Genomic DNA, 19,105 nt, shown 5'->3' on the forward strand with positions numbered 1-19,105 from the left:
AAGAGCATACTTTGAAAAGCACAGTTTTTCATATCACCACATTCTGGTATTTTTAGTGCTTTTTATTTTATTGTAGTCTCCTTTTTAGGATAATCTATGTGGAGCTGCACCAATTCTCCACCCTTTGCATGACATCCTCTAAAAGTCATTGAGCATGAAAGAACAAGTCAGCCTTGACCTCACCTTCTCTGTATTTGGAAGAGGGCCTTTATCTTAATGTTCTCAAGTTGTGTGTCCTGCTTTGATTAATACACCCATTAGCCATCGCTTCTAGTTTCTTTTTCAATCAGTCAGCATACAACACTCATCACGAAGCCTTAAGGTTAACTTCAAATGATTTTTCCATATGGTAACTAAGAGAGGGCACTCCTGCTGCGCTGGCTGTGCAGCTGCACAGGGGAGGGTGGTGGACTGTGTCTTTGGGGAAGCAAAGAACAGTTGGAACCAATGATCTCAAGGGTCTTTTCTGAGACAAATGCTTCCATGAAGACACCAAGGCAGTGTTCACACCTACGCTGCTTTTGGGCAGCAGGAGGTTCAGCTCCATCTCACCCAACCTGGCTGATGTGTCTAGGTACGAAGATATGGATTTTCTTCCAGTAATGAGTACAGACAGAAAAGTTCCTGAGTGTGGTTTCCTCATTAAGATCTATGAATCTCCTCTGGAGGTGACTATATCCAAGGGATGTACGAAATAGGCTTAATCTCACAAGACAACTGCCCCTTGCTAGATTTCTAGATTCCCCTAATATATAGAAAATAAAAAGTTATACCTTTGTATTCAATTTAGCAGTCCTGTTTTATTTGTTCACGGAAGATGAGAGGAACTGGAAATTTAAAATGCCTTTTCTTTACAAAGTTTAAAAGAGATGCTTAGGGTTTTTTTCAGGTGAGATGTACTGCCTGAAATACGGACAAGCAGTGTGATCCCAGGCTGTAACTCATCTATTCATTATTTTACTGTACTGTGAAAAATGGAAATCCACTGTTTCCTATAATCAGAGAGGGGTTAGTGAAATCCTATTAAAAATGGTAATAAAACTCCTGTGGGGAAAAAAAAGCGAAAAAAGAAACAGGATGGTTTAGCTGGAAGGGACTGCCCTTGCATTGCTTTCCTATGTGTCACATCCCTACTTCTGGACACATCTCTCTCCTCTTGTTTAGTTCCCAAGGGCTATGCAGCTGCTCTAAGAAAGAAGACACCACCATTCATGCAAGGGATGACAATCCCTCATCACTTCCACCTTTCCACCCTGACAACTGCTGGCCATGGCAGAAGCAACACAGAAAGAAACTGCTTTTATTATACATATATTTTTTTAACATCAGTAGAAAATAAAGCCTTCCACCTGCTATTGTGCAGCTGGGTTTCTAATCTCTGGTGCCAGCACGGCTGCTGGGAGATGACCCTCAAGCGAGAGGAAGCAGAGTCAGGCCCGCACGGGACAGGACGTGTGTGCTGATGTGATGTGACACACACGTCTCTACAGCACCCAGTAAAGATACCTCCAGTTGTTACTTGCAGGGCAAAATTCGTTATCTCCCCCATGGGCAGCAACCCTGGACTGCATTCAGTATGCAGACATAGAAACTAACATCAAAATTATTTCACTTGCTTTTCCTATGGAAATACACAGTCAGAGACTTCTATTTTTGTTTTTAATGATCAGCCATAAAGAGGTGGCAATAAATCCCAAAGGACAACTCCACATATCACTGTTGGCTCCAGGTACTGGTGTGACTGATAAAAGAACCAGAATATGAGAATATGGAGCCACTGATAAACTGATAATGAGTGCTGGTTATTAGGTGCTTTACAATGTATTTTCTTTGATTTAGAGTCCAGGCGCTAAACAGCAATTTGTTCACTTTATCAACAAAACAGTTTGCAAGGCCTTTTGGAGACCAAGCAGGTGAATGCTTCCAGACCCCTCTGCAGCTCTTATTTTTCTGGTCAGAACTCATTTGTCTGCAGAAAATTTGGGTGACAACCAGAGAAAAGTCACATTCAATTTATGCTCAAAGCCAGGCATTAAATGGACTTAGAAGGTGCTGAACATCCACCAGGTTTCTATGATTACCAGGGGCCTCTGCTCTCCCAACAATTAAGCCTGAAATAGTGTGACAAGCCAGCATGAGCGACAGAGGAAGGGAAGGCAGAAGCTGAATGTCTGGGTACCAAAAGCAAAGGTAAAGAGCCAGCGCCACAGGCCGCCAGTGCTGAGATCATTTTGCAGCTGAAAGCTGTGACTTAGGCACTTACTTTCAGACGTCAGCTGGAAAATGATCTCAGTTTGCTTATCTATAAAATAGGTCTAATTCTGTTTGTCTTCCTCCAGGGTACCATGATGCCTTTGGGTTGCTAATGTTTTTGGATACTCCAGGCTTCTGAGGAAATATGATCTAATCAAGCAGTGGAAGTGTGGTGAGCACAAGTGCACTCTGCGCTATACAATATGCATCTAATCCATATAGGATGTTAATTCCAGTTTAGAGAGGAAAAGGAAGTCCTAAGCAGATATTTTTCTGAATTAGCAAAGACTACAAGGGTGTAGTGGAGCTTGAAAGAATTTCAAAAGAGGAATCAAACCAGAATTTATTTAGTAATAAAAATCCCCAGGAATCTTTAAAGGGAATGAAAGTGTGAAGGCTATTCCTTGACTTAATTATACATTTGTTCATTATTAATGTAATATTCTCACCTACTCAAAACTTTTATTTGCACATGTAGTTCCTCACTTAAAAGAGTGATTTTCTTCTGTATGTGTTGTACTGCACTACCAACACAGGTCCATTTTAAAAATTGGTGCAGCCATACATGATAAAGAAGGTATTGGGAGGGACTCAGAGGAAAAGGTAGCGCATCTGTTTGTATTGCACTCTCAGGCTGGTTTAATGGTTATGGATGAGGATAGATGTTTTCAATGCTAGGATATGCCACAGTGAAGCCAAGTCCAGTTCCAGAAAAAGTTTTGGCAATGGAGAGAGTTTTGGAGATGGCTAAAACTTTTGGCTAGGATAGAGTTAAATTTCTCCATGGCAGCTGGTATGGTGCTATATTTGTCTTCCCAAGAAACCATTACACATGATAGAACCCTCACTTCTTAGGGATGGCCAAACATCTGATGAAAATAGTGCATGGATTTCTTATTTCATTATGCTTTGCCTGTTAATTTGTTTTTATCTGAACTCATGAGCTTTTACAGTTTTACTCTTTTGATTCTCTCTTCCATCCCACGTGGGGAAGGGAGTCAGCAGTTGTGCAAGGTTTAGCTGCCTACCATGGCTAAACCACAGCAATAGGTAACCTTGAAAATGCCATGACTCCAAGTAACAGTAATGCCCACCTTGAAAAACCGTAAGGACATAGAATTTCATCTTATGGCCAGGCACTCTGTCCCTGACAAAGTGAAGGGATTTTTGCGCTTTCCTCCAGTGAGTATAACCCATGACACTTACCATCTAGTGTCCTTACCAGCATCTGCCTGCAAGTCTATTCCTATTATTGGTTACTGCAAGATGCCTTCCTTCAAGTTCTTATTTTATATATATGTACATATAGATCTGCTGAAAGGAAGGAGTCCAAACTACTCCAGTGTGGACCAGAACAAACCCTGGGATGCTTCAATTTATTTCCTTAAAATGGTTCCTTTTGTGACACTGTGAGAGCACAAATGTCCTTCAGGCCACACTCCCCACTTGCAAAATAGAAACAACATTTCTTAAAAAACACACTTTTCTATCCATTTCCTCTATACAAAACAAAAATATTTGGGGATACGGAGTCTAGTATTTAGCACAAAAGCTCTCACACTAACTCACATAAGCAGATAGTTTCATTAAAATTTGCTAAGTGATCATGGTGTAGGAAATATATATGACAGAAGCATTCCTAGAAGTTCCTGTTTCCAAGAAATTTGTCTGCTGAAAACTTTCAGAAACATAAAAGTACATTTAAATCGACAAGAATGATACCCAGTTTGAGTTTTGACAGAAGGTTTTAGGCAAAATCTTTTTTCCATATCAAATAGAAGTCCCTCAGAAATCACTCCTATCTCCACAGTGATATAACTTCAAAATGCCACACACGAAGCACTCCAACATCATTAAATGGTGTGCAGTGTTGATTTTTATGTTGCAGATTTGATTGAAAACAGAAGTTTATCAGTGAAATGCTGAAATAGCCTTGAATATGGGGAAGTGAATGAGTATAATTGCTGATGGGTTCTTTTTATTATCAAGGAGTCTTGATTATAGCTTCATAGACTTAAATTATGGCAAATCAAGGACAAGATCAATTTACTATCTAAGCAAATATTTATATGAAGCTGGAGATTGGCATATATTGATCCGCTTATAAGGACCATAATTCTTTCTGCAAAATGCATTGGCACTGAGCAGTGCTCTTTTCTCTATGTACTTCCTCAACAGCAAGGAGCTGAAAGTCATGGAGAAAAAGGAAAACAGAATTTGGCAACTCAGAGGGCTCATCCCAGTTAAATGCAGCTGCAAAACCAAGTCAGTTGTTAAGACAACCCTTTAGATGGAGACTGAATAATGCCAGGTTGTGCATTGTAGGTAAACTGATAACCAGTTCTTGTAGTGAGTAAGAAATCCTCCTTGAAGGAAAAGAAAGTGGTCAAAGCATCTAACTGTCAAGCTGGCAAGTACTGATGAGCAACATCATCCAGGGCAGAGCATCAGCTGCAACATCTCGAGTCTCCTTGTATTTGTAAGAGGTCACTTAGATATAAAGTAGAAGAGTGTTCCTAACTTGTGGGATGAAGAGGGATCCCTGTGAAATGATGACCGTTCCCAACAAAGGCTGTTTTTGTTGGAGGAAAAGGCGAGTGTGGAGGCAGGGAAAAGAAGAGGCTGGATTATCTTTTGTTGCATTTGACAGTTGAAAAGCCCTGTTGAATAATTACCCTTAAAACTAACAAACAAGGATAAAGAAAAAATATGCATAAAAAGAGAAGGAAAACCCCCTTGACCTCTCCCCAGACATAATAGCTTCCTTTGAAATAAAAACAAAATAAAAGTAACTCATAGGGGAAAAAATAACTTAATTTGACTTTCCTTTCTGCTTTTGGCAAGTGTACACACATGCTCACATATATATATATATACATATATACACAATTGGCAGTCTCCCCCGTCACAGTAATCTTAAACTTTCCTAGACTTGATCCATTCAGCAGCAAAGCTTATGCAAAATGAAATAAAAAAAAAAAATCAAGGGGAACTCCAGCAGCAAAAAGCGCACCCTTGGTTGAAGCCACAAAGAACGATTCCTGGTGAGAGCTGTTGTCATCTGTTTTGCATACTCCCTATTTTGCTCTTAATTGGTATTATATGGAAACTTATCTACAAGGCCATGGGAACCAAAAAGCATCCCTTATCCCCTCCTTCTTTGAACAAGCAGAACCCAATTAAAGCACAATTATCTCTCTTCTGTTATTAGCATCCTCCAGCAACAGAAAGATATAGATAGGAGAGAAGCATTTTTAGTCTGAGAGCAGCCACCTTTTCTTATGAAAAATTTTGTAAAGTTCATTAAGAAAATAAAGGAGATACAAGTGGTCCAGGCTTTGGTGAGCTGAAGGGCAGTGGTTTTTTTAAATATTTGATCTGGATTTCCAGATGATTTTCTAAATACATTTATTTTCACCAGGGAGTAACTGACCTAAGACTCAAAATGCACTCATAGTGTTTGGAGGCAAGCCTGGAAAAATAAAGGAGATGGCCAAAGAACAAGAGGAAAAACAGACACAGGTGTCTTCTCAGAAAGTCCAAGCTGTCTCAGAAAGCTGTGAAATTGTCAATTCCTCTGGCATGACTATGGAAAAACAACTCAGGGGAAAACAAACAATCATTTTTCAAACTGAAGCCCAGGGTCAACTCCTAAATCCATATCCTGCTGCTTAATATTGTAAAGCTACAGCCTACACATGAGTTCCTTCAACCCTGACATGGATGGTCAACACTCCAAGGTGATCATGACTCGGAAAGGGTTACAGCGACATGATTCGTGGTTTTTTTGGACAACCTTTGAGGTGTCCTTGGAGAATGAACACCCACCACTGCTCTCAGTTACATCTGAGCCTGGCTGTGACAGACTTCCAAGATAGCTCTGCATACCTTCCTTATCAGAAGCCATCCCAAAGTCAGCAAACATTTGCACTAGCATTCATCCTGTCTCATCAGCAGCTACTAAGAATATGTGTGTGTCAGGAAACGTCATGCATTTCATCACTTCAGCAAGTCATGCCATCATAAAGCAATTTGTGTCCCAGTTGATTCCCCCAGTTTTCCCCGGATGACAACTAGGCTTTTAAATACTGAGCAAAGAAACAAATAAGCTGACTGGTTTTGTTTTTTTTTTTTTTTTTTTGCTTTGGGATATTCCTCTGCTTTATTTCCAACATGTAACAGGCCCAGTTTACGCATTTTGTTGAGGAAGAATCCAGTATGTCCGGGCAGAGAGCAGAATTCTCCTCTTAGAGGTGCCCCAAAGGTGCCTGTCTGCTGCCCCAAGGTCTTGTAGCAAATCTCAGTGTTAACATTTTTAGGAATTTCACTTTTACATTCATTGCATGTGCTTGCAAATGGATTTAATTTCCCAAACAAGTTAACAGAATAAGGCCTGGGAGGACGGTTTTTAGGATTCCATCAGCTCTTTGACCCCCTACAGCTCCCTAAATCTCCTGCTTTCTTCTCTGGAGAGCTCAAAGCTGCAGTTACACAGTTCTCCTGTCCAAACAGAAAACCATGTCAGTGCACATGTGCTGTTTGCTTTTGTCATGGTACACATGGTTTTTGCTTTTACCACGGTTGGCCAGTGCAGAGGGAGGGAGAGAGACGCTGTCCATTCTCCGAGGGCAAATGGAACAGAGGTGGCTGCTGAAGACTCTCTGCTTAAGCAGAGCAATTGAAAACAGGGAAAACAGTCCTGCCAGCAGATTTATTCCCAGACTAATTGGAAATTCTGCTAGTTGGGTAAGTGTGTTAACAGATCACCAAGGAATGGTAAGGAATTGGTTAAAGAGATCAAAAGATCAAACAAGGGGCAACAATGCGAAAATTGCACCACTGCATTTAACTACAAAAATAAAATACTTTCCCCAGTGCCCTACCCCTGTGCAATACCCAGAGGCGGCTCTGAGAGCAGTGGAGCAGGATGAGCAAATCCCTGTCTTCCAGTATAAAGATGAAACCTGCAGGGAGACAGCTGCAGTGGAGAGGATTGAAATTATTGTCAAGCAATAGATGAGATTTCGGTGGAGATTTTGATGAGATTTATTGCTGCAAATGTTTTCCTTGGCAAATGTCACATCATTAAAATGCAAAAAAACCACCCTCAACAGAATTAAGAAAATAAAGAGAAACTCAAAAACACTGTCCCGATAAATGGCAGCTTGAAACTCAGTCCTTAGGCTCTCAGGGTCAAAGATAGTCTTTGTAAGGAAGTGTGCAGGAGAAGTGCTAAAATGTCCTTGCAAGTCCTTTCATCTCATCAGGTCCATCACCTGTGACTCCAGAGCACATGTTTTATGAACAGTAAGGATATTTTGCCAACATCTTTCAGGGTGTGACTGAGTCTAAACGGGAACAGCCCTTGGAGCAAATTCTGCAGCTGAGCACTTCCCAGCACAGCTGCATCATTTATACACAGTGTAATATGGGTGAATTAGGATTGTGTAAATATAAACAGAATATTTGACATTTGCCTGTAGAAGAAGCTCTTTGGGGAGCCTCTTCTGCACCATCCTTGATGGGACAGCCAGAAGAACTATTCCTTAATGCCTGGTAATTAGATGTGAAAGTGCCAGTTCCCTGGCACAGTCAGCAAAAATTGAGGATTGCAGGTGAACTGTGTGTTTGCCTCAAACAGGACAGCAACACTGCATGAGGTTGGCCAAGCTAATTTTTATTTTCCCAAAAGGACTGAATGCTCTGTAGGTCTGCATGCATGCCTCAGGCATGTATCCGCCTGCCCCTCCCCATAAGTACCCTGCATTTAGCAATCCTTGAAGAAAACAAATTGTTTTTGTTATGCAGGGATGAACAATCCTCCTTGACCCAGATGTCCTGCTCAGAAAAATATTTCTCCAACCTTTGGATTCTCTGTTCTTGGGCTGCTGTTCTCATAAGCACTTGTATTTGTTGATCCAGCTAGATTTGGAAGATCCTTGTGAACATGGTCACATGGAACTTGTCTTTTCTGAGCTGGCCTGTAATTCAGAGGTGCTGATATCTCTATTAAAAGCCAGTGTAGTTATCTTCACCACCAATGCCATATTAGGTAAATATACCAGCAATATAAAGTGCAAGAGTTATCTATACACATATTATTTATATATATTGTTAATATTACTAGCACTACACATGTTCAGGGTAGTAGTTTCAGCTCAGTCAGACTAGTCCATTCCTGCTAACAGGTTAAGTGTGATAAAATAAAGAACTTATTTCCCTGCCTAGACCAGGTAAGAGCTGTGTCTGCTTGGCATCCAGCACAAGAAAATAAACTATTTGAAAATTTAGCAATAGAGCTAAAAAAGAGACTGATCTACTTCTAAGGCACTAAATCTTACCAAATTAATGACTGTCCGTTATTATCACTGGTAGCACTATGCTGTTACAAAATGAAATCAGGGAAGAATCTCACCTGTGGAAGTATATTTTAAATTGTCTTCTGCATTTAAGCCTGTCCTTCAATTTAGGGCTTAATAGGACTCCTCACAGGAGTTACAACACATGCTGAACAGTTTTGCAGCAAGAGTGCTCAATGTTGCTTTCTTGTACCAGCTGAAGACAGATCCTGTAACTCACTTTCATTTATTTTTCCCTACTTCTGCTGTTTGGATTATCCTGTTGCATGAGAAATGAATGCCCCTACTCACCTTGTTGTTCGTTTTGCCTGATGACATGCAGGGGCTTCCTAACCCCGGCGAGAATGCACACAAAATACAGCAGCAGAGTTGAGGATAGTCAGACACAGTTACAAAACTGGCATTTAAATGAGACGAAAAAGCTCTGCTTTTTCACACAGAAACATTTCATGCTCTCCTGCAAAATGGAAAAATGCTTATGTGCCCCAAAGCAAATTTTGCTCCCTCATCCCGCTATCACCTCACCCTACAAGTCAATGTCAATAAGAATCTGTAAATTAAAATAAGCCTAGCTTGGGACAGCCAGAACATTTGAAAGCTTTGACATGAACAAAGTGACTTTACCTCAGCTAACATGGGTAAGAAAAAGCATCTTCTAGTGGCTAAAGTGGCTACAAGAGAGTTGGAGAGGGACTTTTGACAAGGGTGTGCAGGGTCAGGACGAGGGGAAATGGTTAAAACTGATAGAGGGCAGGGTGAGATTAGGTATCAGGAAGAAATTCTTCATTACGAGAGTAGTGAGGGACTGGCAGAGGCTGTGTAGAGGAGATGTTGCTCCTCCATCCCTGGAGGTGTTCAAGACCAGGCTGGATGGGGCTTTGAGCCACTTGGTCTAGTGGAAGGTGTCCCAGCCCATGGCACAGGATTGGAACTCGACAGTCTTCACGGTCCCTTCCAACCCAAACCATTCTTTTAGATTATGATTTTATGGTTTTATGAAAAGAAAACTAGGATGAAAATCCCTGGATGCACAGTTGTGTTGAGTCCACAGTAAGTCAGCTCTCTGTACCATGGCTGTGGCTGACAAACAGGGGCTTGCACACCGTCCCCAGGGGTGGCACCACAGGCTGTGCTGCTCAGGGCTGCAAAGCAAGGGGTGTCAAAGAGCTTTGGCCATGGCACAGTGGGGTTCTGACCTGCTCTAGGACAATGCCACGGTGCTTAAAGGATCTACACATCTGCTCCTATAAGGGGAAGATATGCAGGCACGGACAGGGAACTGAGGATGCACAGACCCCACTGAGGCATCTGTGCTGTTCGCAGTCACTGGCTGTGGCTGCCGCACACACAAGCTGTGTGGGCCTCCTGCATGGCCTGTTAGAAAGGTCTATAAAGTACATTATGAGATCCTCCAGAGATACACAAAGAAACCCCGAGTGAAACTCTGTAACATCATAAAAGCAGCAAAACTGCCAGAGCATCGGGATGGCTCAGCCTGTTCATGGAGGTGGGGGCTATGGCTGTAAGCTGTGGGTTATGCACTGTGCAGGCTGTGGGCTAAGCCTATGTCATTAATGCTCTCCACATGGCACGTGGTTTTCAGAAGGAAAATGCTATGATATTTTGGTGTATCTGTTAAACCTACAAGTAGATGAGCAATAAGTATCCCTAGGAGAAGATTTCTCTGAGATACACCGTATCTGCAGGTAAAGGGGGTTCCACTGCTATGAAGTTACCTCTTCTTCCAAACAGTGTAATGGTAGGATCTTTGTTATTGCATTGCTATTGTGTATCAGTTCTTTGGAGGGTGTGAGATCACATCTCCTGCGTGTCACAACAGGAGGAAAAAACATCGGACTGAAAATAGATTTCTGCAGCAAAATAAAAGAAAAGCAAAATCTGATGTGTCCAAGAAATACATCTGCAATTCACTTGCAAACCTAAACAGGGAGAAAATGATGGACAGACAATATACAAACAGTTCTTGTAATAAACCCTGAAATTCATACTGGTTTCCACAGCCACCCCCCACCTGCTGCATGCTCCACAGCCAGGTTGCTAATTACAGCCTTCCTGTTGTTTTCCAGTTCCTCCTCTGCTAAATAATGGGAGGAGAAAGGATTATGGAAACTGGTGCACTTGACAGCAAAAATAAATAAGCAAATGAATACATAACTAACTAACTAAATAATTAATCTAGTAGTCTCTGAGACAAGGCTATTCTATCATACCTCTGGTACCTTGAGCCAAACTTCAAGGGTTGTTCAAGAAAAATGATGATCTGGCACCACAGAGAATAAGACATAAGTATCAATTAATGCTTAATTAACACTGCATGACATTGATTTGAATAAATAGAACCTTTTAGATGGATGTCTCTCTATACTGTGGGTTGAAACAAGATGCCTTGTGGGAAGAATGAGAAGCTCCCTAGTATTATGTAACATCTCTATAGTTATAGCACCTGGAGGCTTTGAGTGTATCATGAGCCCAATGTGTTAGATGCTGTATAAATACACAGTTGCTAAAGATGCTTATCTTGGATTTGTAGTGTAAACAAGAAGATATGCCATGCAGTTTTGGTGACAGGTTGATCAAGGCTAAGAAAACAGGGGACCTAAGGAAAATTGAAAAGACATACACATTGTCTAGCAGTTTCTAGTTTGTTGGGACAAAGGGATTTTTACAAAAACTTATTTGCAAAACTTTATTTAAATAAAGTGCTTGCAAAAGTCCCCAAATACATAAGAGTTGCCTTATGGTGTTTAGCAGGAAAATAGAAAGGAAAAGAGTGCACAGGTTGCAGCAGAACAACATTACAGCCAACAACCGCAGTGTTTTCCAGCTGGGTACCAAATGCCAACTACCTAATGCCATCTTTCCTCACCTGAGTAAGAGCAGTCTGATCAGCAATGAGCCACAGTTTCCACTGAGAGCTGCAAGGGGACAGCAGCTCCAAAAATCATCCTGTTTCCAGACCAATGTTGGCTGCTCCTGAGAAATACTCTACATACCCTGAGGCATGTTGTTACTTTTAATGAGACAGTAAAATAAGAGACCCTCTTATTTGTACTGTTCATATTCATCTTCTGTGTGCATCTTCTGTGCTGTGAAGAGGGACACAGAGGTGTTTAGAGGGAGCCCTTCTCCTGTGGAGACAGGCTGATGGAATTGGGGTTGCTCAGCCTGGAGGAGACTACAGGGAGCTCTTAGAGCCCCTTCGAGAAACTAAAGGGGCCTACAAGAGAGCTGGAAGAGGGACTTTTGACAATGGCATGGAGGGACAGGACAAGAGAGAATGGCTTCAGACTGACAGAGGTCAGGTTTAAATTGGGTATTAGGAAAAAATTTTCCTGTGAGGGTGGTGGGGCGCTCCCACAAATTGCCTGGAGAAGCCGAGTCCTCCATCACTGCAAGCATTCAAGGGCAGGTTGAGGCTTTGAGCAACCTGGTTTAGTGAAATGTGTCCTTGCCCATGGAAAGGGATTTGGACTGAGATGATCTTTGAGGTCCTTTCCAACCCCAAACATTCTATAATTCGAAGACCTCACAGACAGTATTGGACCAGCCAGCATGGCATACCTGGGAAACAACTCCGGACAGACTCCTTGAGGGGAAAATGTGCCTCATAGCTGATATGACTGACCCCACTACCCAGCTGGACACAACTGGGGAAAAAAATGTGTGATTCCACAGGAAATGACTGATTTAGATTCCATTATTGACTCTTTGACCTTATGTCAGTACTCAGATCTGGTAGCAAAAAGGTTATCAAATGCATCCCTGCATTTTGCAATGACTAGCATTTTGTAATGAGAAAGTCTTCAGATTACATCGACAAGTATGAATTCACCTTCAGTAAAAAGCTATTTAGACATGGCCTCTGAAATTCTTGTCTCTTAATAAAGAGTTTGTCATGTGCAGCGACTCCCAGCAATCTGAGAAGTTTTACTTTAGAGATTTCCTCTTCTTCTCCTTACTCCACTCAGTTTTCTGTCACCTCATTATACTGTTACCACTTACTATGAAACCTTGACTTTGAAAACATTTTTTCGTTTTCTTTTTCTTTCTTTTTTATGACTAGTCTTTATCTTGCAGTGAGATCTTTCTCAGGGGTTAACTTTTTGAACTCTTGCTACAGACACAATATTTCAGCTCACACCAGCCCTAATACTTCCCTACCCATGGCAGGGGGGGTTGGAATTAAATTATATTTATAGTCTCTTCCAACTCAAACCTTCTTATAATTCTAAGATTATGGAAAAAAAGCAATTTAATTCCTTATAGGAGTAAGTGGTTTCTCCCTAAGGAGTAAAGAACAAAGTCCAGGACATGACTTGAAGGCAGAATTTTCATGCTTTGGGAACTGCCTCTTCTTTCTTATGCCAGTATCTGTGTAGTGCTGGTTATTAAAGCACTGGTGTTTGCTAATCACTTTCATTCTGTCTTGCAAGTATACATAATTCTGCATCAATTTCATTTAAATATCACTTTATATTCATGGCTTTGACTTTTAGAACTCCTCCTACTGTACTTTCAGTTTTAATATTAACAGACATTTCTTTCTCTCTATTCATCACTCATGTTAAGACTTAAGCGAACATTTGATGCTTGTTTATATGGCAGCAGCCATAGGTGCCCCCACCCTTCACTTCTAGGTGAAAAGTTCTTAAAGATCATCCCTCAGCAACATTCTCTAAGAAAGCGTGTTTTGATTTGAAAGGCAACTAGACAATCTCAAGTGGTCTCTGCCAAGCTCAAATGTTCCACGATTCTTTGATTCATGCTTCTTGTAATTTTCTGTATACTGAACAGTCCCAGCTTGCCTTCCTTCCATTTGAGATGGCCCAGCACTAATGTCCAAGCAACCTTCCCTCTTGATCACTGTGGACAATGCCACCATCCTGTCACGTGCCTGTAACCTTGATATCATCTACTCCTACTCCTCTCCCAGATGACACTTCCCAGTTACACTGAAGATACACACACATTCAAAGTATGTAAATTTGCCCTGATGATATTCCTTGGACACAAAGGCCATTTTTCCAGATATAACATTCATTTCCCTTCCCCATTTATCTCAAAACTAGGCTGTCTGCATCCAATCAACCCATGCAATCATTTTCCATAGTCTATGCACTGGATTTTCAAATGAGTGCTTTTGTATTTTCTTTCATGCTGCTCTCCATAAACATATAAAATTACCTTGCTAGTGCCTTTCTTTCTCTGTAGCAACATCCAAAATCCTCTGACAAGGTTGCAGGTGTGCTATTAGCATTGCCTGTCATACTGACCAGCACTTTCTTTTTACATCCATGGATCTCCTCTGTCTGTCACTATCCACAGCTTCTTGATTTCTACTGAGATGTAAGTCATTTCATGCAGACAATGTCTATGTTTCTAGAGTGCCTGGCACAGCCGAAATGAATCCATGACTGAGACTGTGATGCAAACTATCCTTGTCAACTAACAAAAATAGACATGTGTCAGTAATAGACACATTCTAGAGAAATTAGAGAAATTCTTCATTACTCCAATCAGAGAAATCTGCTCAAGAAACATTACAACTATCATAATTTTATTTTAAACAACAAAATATAATTTAAACATCCCAGGTACTGGAATTAGTACTCACTTTTTGTAGTTGCCTTCTTAGAAATATCTAGGAACAATCCATCAAATGCTTCTTGTAGGATACTGTTTTAACCTAGACATGTGTTATTCTCAGTCTACCTGAAAAATACACAGACATAAAAAATCAGTGTTTTGTTCAGTGATTTTTAAGTTATTTGCTCTAGAAAAATAAATTAAAAACAACTGCATACTGTTATATAGGGTATCTAAAACAGTCATCTATACATATGTGGTTCCTGCTGTAATGTCACATCAGCACTACTAGGGTATGCTTCGTCATCTCATAGAAAGAAATGCATTTGTTAAATAGGAACTATGGTTTTCTGCACAGCACTCAGAATTAAATGTCTGTCCTTGATCGTGCAAACATCCATTCCTTTGCCAAAGGAGTAAGTAATTCATCAATTCCTCTATTGTAGGTTCAAGGGTTCCCAGTTAACACAGCAGTTGTTCCTTTCCTCTTCTGTGTTTCTGCAGGCTTCAGAAGGTAAAAATAAAAAGATTTTTTTATTTATGTGGTTATCCCAAATATCTCCTTTCTTAACTCTTCTTCCTTTGTTAGAGAGAAATGACTAAGTTCTTCCAGAGATGCCTCTTGCTGTTTCCACTCACATCAGTAAATTATATCCTACCTGAGCTGTGTGCAGCATCAAACAGTCCCAGTCTAATCATGCATGTGTCACAAACCTATCACACTACAAGCAGGAGGTTCAAAAAAAGTGTGTAACAGCACTGGGGCTCCTCTTCTGCCTCTTGTTAGCTAATTAGTCTCAAGCCCCTTTTCTTAGGTTCTTTTCTTGTCTCAAGGAGACAAAGTCCTGTATAGACTGGGAAGGTGGACAACACAGCAAGAAGATGTGTGTAGTTTCACTGAAAGCCACATTTGCCACACCCATCAGCTCTCCCAGGCTACCCACTTTGTTAGATATGCATCTATTTTACATTCATTCTGGTGCACAAGATCTTAAAGAATTGGGAAAAAACACCTAAAATTAAAAGGCTGAGTGATACAGTAGCATCCTGTTAGAGAAGTGGGATTCCATGTCTTTCCTTAGCAACTTCTTTCTGCATATATGGTCCAAAACTACACTGACCTTTTAATCTTGCCAATTGCAAATTAATTTTGAATCTAAGCTGACTACCGAAAAGGTGCAAAGGTCACCTTTAAATAGCTGCTCTGCTACATTGCCCTTTACTCCACGGTCGACATCCTTTGTCTTCCTCCTATCAATTCTGCTTCTTCGAGAACACTCCTTGCTGCTGATTGTGTCCTCGAACAGATTATTTCTCCTCCACATGTGTTTTTCAAAGCTGCATCTCATTTTGTCATTTCCTGACTAAGGTTTCTAGTCTCTCTATCTTTGCTGATTTATGCAATGCCATCCAATTTGGATCATTTGTGATTTTAATTAACACGTACTCTTTTCCTGTCTTCTGGCTAATGAATGAAGATATTTAAAGAAAACTGGACTCAGGACTGCTCCCTGATGTTCCCCCACTAGAAACTCATGTGATTCAACACATTTTCTTTTATTATCTCACTTTGCTAATGGCCCTGTGGATGGTTTTTAATCAATGTTACAGGGTCCTTATCTAAGCCAATCTGAATTAATTTTGTGAGTATCCTCTCTTGCTGATGCTCACTTCAAATAGACAGAAAACAAAGCAGAAGAGGCCATCACTCACCAGAATGCTTTTCTGTGAGACCTGGAAATGAGGAGGTAGTGAGAACAAATTGTTCACTTTCTTCTCTCAGGACTCTGGTAGACTTAGGATCCCCTGTCACCATAATACCTATACTCCTCCTGATTTTCCATATATGTATCTTAAAACTGTTTTTAGAGGCAGGGAAGTGTTATTATTCCAACTTTGGAGAATCAGCTCCAGCACAGAAAATATAGGAGATGGTCTGCTCTGCTCCTTTAGCAATCATGATTAGTAACTGAGGGTTTAAGGTCGCTCTTGCATTTACACCTATCTTCTAGAAGTTACTGTGACATGCCTACCTGTGTATCTCTGGCATGACCCATCAAATGCACCATCAAAATGATTTCATCTCTTAAACAAAAAACCCACCAAGCAGCCAACAAAACCCAACCCAATCAAAACAATCCAAACCTCGAAATGTCAGTACATCCATGTTTATATCATGAGCAGAATGCCATTTTGAAAGAAGGGGCCCAAATAATGTTAAGTGCTTCAGAAAAGGTGAGAGTCAGGTACTCAGAACACATAACTGTCTAATCCAGACCACAGGATACAGAATAAATCTTGTAACAGTATCTGTTGGATCTGGTCCTGAAAGTTATTTGGACATCTCCTTCTCAGTCAGCTGGGTTTTGAGATATTTCTGAAGTCCTGGACCAAAGTGTTTTCCTTGATGTTACACAGGATGTTTATGATGGATGTGAATCCAGATCCACAAAGTCTAAAATGTGGCCCCCACCCAAGAACTTTTTTTCTGTCAAGAGGATAATTATGTCACGTGATGGACATTTCAGCTCCAGTCATGGCTCTGTGTTCCCCAAAAAGTAGTGCACCACTGACTACCTGCACAGCATCCTCCACAGTCATCTCCCGTTAAACAATTTTAATATGGTAGTTTCATTCCTTTTGGATGAAAATTAAAGACACCTTCCAGCAACAGCAAAAAGGCATTTATAGCATGGACTTATTTATGTGGGTAATTTATTTTCTGAAATATTGATGTTTCTGAATGAGCTCTGAATTATTTTGAAAAATTTTGAGTTTATGTGTTTTTTAATAAAAGCCAGCAGGATTTTTTAAAACATTGCTATTATACCCTCTTCCCTCCCACCCTCTACATAAATCAAAACCCGTGAGGAAAAAAAAACCAAACAAAACTCTACCACCCCCATTAAAAAAAAAGAAAAAAGTAAGAAAATGAATGAAAAAGAAAAGGGACCAAATATTTCCAGAAGCATCAGCAATCATAAAGAAACTAATCACAAGCTAAGAAATTATCTAAGGGAACACAGAGGGAGGTAACAATATGAAGAAGACAATTTAGAAAATATTTGGAGAAGTAAAATTCATAAATACTCATTATGTCTTTTAAATACATATCCAAATTAGTATGTGTTCTCGCTTCTTCCTTTCCCATTAATATATTTAGTGCAAAAAGATATGTAGGATGAAATATTGTCACCAATATTCTCTTCATATTAGGAAATAATTACACAGTTTTTTCACTTCAAACTTTTAAACATGGCCCAGTTGGAAATGAATTGCCTTTGACTTGCTAAAAATAAGCATAAGAAACTTAATCTAAGTCCATCACCAGTGCAATTTATACTCTACACCACTTCTGTATAGTGTAATTAACAGTGCACTGCTATAATTTATTATTCATTTAAAAACCCTGAAAATCAGATCCTTACAGCAAAATGGGAAAATGGGAAGCTATATGCCAGGCATATTATTGTAGCTTATATTAATTCAGTTATTTTACCTTTGGTGCTCATCCATCTATCCATACAACGTGAATGCTCCATTGAGAATGATGCTGGATACTGAACTTTTGGCTCAATATGAAATATGAACTCTGAAGCATAGCTGGAATAATACTTCCATTTGCATTATTATGATTAACATTCCTCTGAATAGGAAGCATCCAGTAATATTAATTGCAGAAATAGTGAGATTCCAATTGTCATAAATCACTGTGCAGTGTAAAGCAAGCTCTCAGAAAACAGCATAAAAAACCTTTTCTTTTTTAAATTTTTTTTTCTGAGTTCACTTCAACCTCATTTTCACCAGGCTTTTTCATTTGGGTCCATTTACAAGACAGTAGTTATGCTTTTCTCTTGATTAACACATTCTTCTCAGTAAGGTCCGAACAGCTTTCACATGAAAGGCTGAATCCAACAGAGCATGTTTTTTCACATTAAGGACTTAGCATTCAGCCACAGTTAATTTATCACACAGATACTTCCTGTATCACAGGAAGGAGAGGGGCCTTGAAGCCAGTGATCGTGGTCTGATCAGAAGTTTTCTGCACAACAGTTGAAATGAATGCCTTTTCAAAGACGGTGATTGCTGAATTCATTTAATAAATGAAAATATGGGAGAGAAAAGGTACACAGTTTCTCTGTTAAAGCACAAGGAGATATTTTGCCTTATTTGAAACAGTATCATCACTAAATCTGAACAATCTTATTGAAATTTTATTTATATGTTTATATATTTGTATTAAGTCAACATTTCCCCTTCACTGCCATTTCTTTCCTCCACAGTTAGCAAAACTGTCAATATTCATTGATTCATCAAAGCAAGCAGCCCTGGCATTTGGTGCATCAGCTTTCATTTGTAACAGGCATATGATGCAATGATTTATTTTGATGTATTACATTGTACCCTAAAGAGCATCCAAAAATAAAAATGCTTTCAATAGAAATGTTGTGGAAACAATGCATCTGCATCAGGGACCACACACAAGGAAAGAAAAATTTCTTGCCACCTGTGCTCTTTAGTCCAGACCTTTGATAGCTGGATTGCTTTGGAGTTTGCTTGCTTGGGGGTTTTTCAGATATGTTGCTTCCACATGTATCATATATTCAAAAAGCAACTGAGGGGTCTAAGGACTGTTCAGAGCTGGAAAGAGCAGAGCTTTTCCTGGCTGGTGTCCTGCTTTGATTAACTCACTGTAGGTGAGATGCCCCTGAATTACTGTGGCATCAACTGAGTTTTTAATGACAGTGCCCACCTTGCAAGAAACACCTTTCCTGAGAAGACAATTAGTGCCAGCCTCAAAGACATGAGAAATGGTCATAGATGGCCTGGCTGCCAGCAGCAGGGTGAGGACAGATCACAGACATTTCCTCACCAAGGACATTCAT

General features: G+C 40.2%; 1 protein-coding gene across 1 annotated transcript in view; it reads right to left on the bottom strand.

The window, feature by feature from the left end:
- Window positions 1–19,105, bottom strand: part of TENM4 (teneurin transmembrane protein 4) — a 600,742-nt gene that overhangs the window by 385,747 nt on the left and 195,890 nt on the right. The window contains exon 3 of the mRNA XM_063394390.1: window positions 14,248–14,345. The gene's annotated coding sequence lies outside the window, so the exon portion shown is untranslated. The remainder of the gene's footprint in view (window positions 1–14,247; window positions 14,346–19,105) is intronic.

Source organism: Prinia subflava, chromosome 3, assembly GCF_021018805.1.
Source record: "Prinia subflava isolate CZ2003 ecotype Zambia chromosome 3, Cam_Psub_1.2, whole genome shotgun sequence".
NCBI lineage: Eukaryota > Metazoa > Chordata > Aves > Passeriformes > Cisticolidae > Prinia > Prinia subflava.